At 44.6% G+C, this 3910-nt stretch overlaps 1 long non-coding RNA gene across 1 annotated transcript; it reads right to left on the bottom strand.

Moving 5' to 3' along the window:
* Window positions 1-880: 880 nt before the first annotated feature.
* Window positions 881-2391, bottom strand: LOC116974208. The gene is made up of 2 exons (XR_004412306.1): window positions 2286-2391; window positions 881-1208 (listed from the first exon to the last, which is right to left on the bottom strand). It is a non-coding gene; the product is annotated as an uncharacterized LOC116974208 (long non-coding RNA).
* Between the last annotated feature and the right edge of the window lie 1519 nt (window positions 2392-3910).

Below are 3910 nucleotides of genomic sequence, written 5' to 3'. Positions count from 1 at the left end.
AGGTGTGCATTTGTAGGTTCATTGGCTTCTGTAAAATTGCCCCTTATGGGCCTGTACCACTTGTAGGCAACTGCAGGAGACTATGAGGTCGCCACAAGGTCGCCACATGTTCACCGGGTGTTGCCGGGGTGGTGAGTAGTTCCCGCATTTTCGTAACTAGTCGCGGCTCCATTTTGGTCGCCGCTAATTTTTCAACATGTTGAAACGTTAGCGGCGACCAGAATTTTGACGCCATGGAGTGTAGCGAGAATTCTCGTGACGTAGGTGCAGTGGTAGTGGGTTGCCAGGAGCTCGTAGGTTGTCATAGGTTGTCGTAGGTTGTCGCCGGTGCTGACCGGTGAATTTCATTGGCACATTGGGAGAAAAATCGTAAACAGTAGTTTTCAGAACCAAGGATAACCGACCGGTAATGTTAGTGACCGCCAATCCCAAAGCTCACAGCCGTGTATCTCTGGCTTCTTAAAATGTGTCTCCACTCCTTCTCCCCACCCCATCTCCCCATCCTGCCCCCTTCTCCCCCTCTCCTCCCCCCTCCCCCTTCCCCCCTCTTTTAAAGGACTTAAGTGACCCTTCCCATACACTGTGCTTTCACCGTCTTAATTACAGCGCCAACCTTCCTGTTCATCGTGGTGTGTGTCTGTATCACATTGGCTTTGCACCGTGTGAATTTCACTCAGACAGCGCTCCCCCCGCTTGCCCTGTCCCCCGCCTGCATAACTGGCTGGTGAAGGAAGCGATGTGTGTGTGTGTGTGTGTGTGTGTGTGTGTGTGTGTGTGTGTGTGTGTGTGTGTGTGTGTGTGTGTGTGTGTGTGTGTGTGTGTGTGTGTGTGTGTGTGTGTGAAAGTGTGGTTTACAATAGAACAGGCATTAATTTTTGAATCATGATAGAGGTTTATTATCACTTTCTATAACATAAATTGAAGTTGAGCTAAGAAATCCCATCATAAAGCCTCTTTCACAAATGCAATCAGGAATGAGGAAGCTTTACAAGGCAGCACCGCTGGCAGTTACACTACTTCACAGCGCCAGAGACCCGGGTTCAATCCTGATCTCAGGTGCTGTCTGTGTGGAGTTTGCAGGTTCTTCCGGTGACTGCGTGGCTTTTCTCCAGGTACTTCGGTTTCCTTCTACATCCCAAAGACGTGCGGGTCGGTGGGTTAATCGGCTCTCTGTAAATTGTCCCCAGGGCGGAAGTGGGTGGTAGAATCTGAAGAGAATTGATTGGAAACGTGGAGAGATTAAAATGGGGTTAATGCAGAATTAGAAGGAAAAAAAATCACGAAATTCCCTCTCATCATGTTGGCTCAGTTGTTTTTTCTTCTGCTCATATAGTCCGTCCTGCTGGTCCTGTCCCGCAGCCTCACTATTTACAACACATAACCGAGATAAAGAGGCTTCACTGCCACCATTAATCCACTTGGTCTCACCGCATCAACAACATGCCTTTAGCAAAACACAAAGTGCTGAAGAAACTCGGTTTCCTTCTACATCCCAAAGACGTCAGGTAGCATCTAAGCAGGGAATGGACAGACGACATCTTGGGTTGGGACCCGTCTTCAGTGCTTTATATGGGCGGCATGGTGGTGAAGCAGCAGAGTTGCTGCCTCACAGCACAAGAGACCCGGGTTCGATTCTGACTACGGGTGCTGTCTGTACTTTCTCCCTGTGACCTGCATGTGGTTTCTTCCCACCCACGCTCTAAAGACTTACAGGATTGAAGGTTAAATGGATTTAATAAAATTGTAAAATTATCCATAGTGTGTGTAGGATAGTGTTAGTGTGTGGGGGTCGCTGGCCTGTTTCCATGCTTTATCACTAAACTAAACTAAACTAAACTAAACTAAACTAAACTAAACTAAACTAAACTAAACTAAACTAAACTAAACTAAACTAAACTAAACTAAACTAAACTAAACTAAACTAAACTAAACTAAACTAAACTCTGCCATATCTTCTAGTGAAAACTAACTTGTCTTTTTCTCTTTCCCAGTCTGATAAAGTTTTCAGGATCCATAATATGACATTACCGGACCTGTTTGTTTCCAGCATTGTCTGGTCATGAAAATGTTGGTTCAGTAGTGTGGTAAATTTGGGTAATATCTGCACTGATTTATGGAATCGAACTCTGCAGACTATCTCAAAATGGTCTGTGTGTAGGTCCACGTCCACATTTGTTTCACTGGCCCTTCTCTTTGCTTTACTGGCTATTTCCCTTGCTGTCCTCGAGCCCTTGACGTTCGGACATAACTTGTAGCGACCCTTGTTCGGAGTTTTCTTTACTCACCCTTCTGGAGAGCAAGCTGGACTTCAGGGAAAAACGGAGCACCTGCTCTCATCCAGTATGAAAGGGCCCATGCATGATGCGATATGCCTCTCTGTATAACCTTACAAACTATGTACCATGACCTCAAATGAGGATGATAATGTGAATGGGAAAGTGAAAGCATTAGGAGATGCAGTTATTTGACCCTTGTCAATCAGTAGTATAAGTTTACCCATTAATGAGATAAACGTATATCTCTTTGTACATTGTGTGATTTAGAGTCGTGCTTGGATGTCTTATGAGCATTTAGATTAGTTTAGAAACATAGAAACATAGAAATTAAGTGCAGGAGTAGGCCATTCGGCCCTTCGAGCCTGCACCGCTGATTAAGCTGAGCAGTTTGATGGACCTCATCTTTTCAAATTGTTTGGTTTAGTTTAGTTTGGTCTAGTTTGGAGATACAGTGTGAAAACAGGTCCTCTGGCCCATCGGTTCCAGGCCGACCAACGATCACCCTTGTTGTATGTTATCCCAATTTCTCATGCTACAAACTATGTGCAATTTACAGATGCCAATTAACCCACAAGACTGCACGTATGTCTTTGAAATGTGGGAGGAAACCAGAGCACTTGGAGAATGCCCACACGGTCACAGGGAGCACGTACAGACTTTGTGCAGACAATACCCGTAGTCAGAATGGACCCTGGGTCTCTGGCGTTGAAAAGCAGTGACTCTACCGCTGAACCACTGTGCACTGTTGAGAATGCAACAAATTGTTACAGGTTTTTGGATTTCTCTGGCAAATTTAAAATGAGCAGTTTGATGGACCTCATCTTTTCAAATTGTTGTGTACTTGATTTCACCTGATCTGAGCGTTAGTGAACAAGGCCTTGCTTACCACCTACGTTTACTGCCCTTAAGTGAAATGCCTTTCAGTAGCCAGCTAATAATCCTAATTTGTTAATGTGTTCTAAGTAGACATTCCATCCGGGGGGTTTGCAAAGATAGGGGAAATAGCTATTTCTTTGAATTCTAAGTTGAATCATTGAATGATTGAAAGATACAGCATGAAAACAGGCCCTTCAGCCCGCCAAATCCATGCCAGTGATTGATCACCCATTCACACTTGTTCCATGTTATCCCAACTTCTCATCCGCTCCCTTCAAACTAGGGGCGATTTTACAGAGGCCAATTAACCTACAAACCCCACGTCTTTGGTATGTGGGAGGAAACCGGAGCACCTGGAGGAAAGCCACATGGTCACAGGGAGAATGTGCAAACTCCACACACACTGTACCTGGATCGTACCTGGATCTCTGTCCTCTGTAAGGCAGCAGGTCTACCAGCTGTGCCACTGTGTTAAGCCCTAATACTGTGAACTAGGTTATATTTGATAGTTCACATTATTGATGTGCTTTTCTTCACCCATAGCCTCATAGATTTCGAACCATTAGCAAGCCAATTAAATATTATATGACTAAATTGTATTTACTGCACAGGCTTGTGTATATCAATCATGATTTATTGTTTAAAAAAGACACAAAGTGCTGGAATAACAGCATTGCTGGACAACATAGATGGGTGATGTTTTGGGTTGGGACCCTCTTTCAGTCTGAAAAAGGATCCCAACTCAAAACGTCACCCAT

This window comes from Amblyraja radiata, chromosome 1 (assembly GCF_010909765.2).
Source record: "Amblyraja radiata isolate CabotCenter1 chromosome 1, sAmbRad1.1.pri, whole genome shotgun sequence".
Taxonomy (NCBI): domain Eukaryota; kingdom Metazoa; phylum Chordata; class Chondrichthyes; order Rajiformes; family Rajidae; genus Amblyraja; species Amblyraja radiata.
This window is presented reverse-complemented; position numbering and strand designations above follow the sequence as displayed.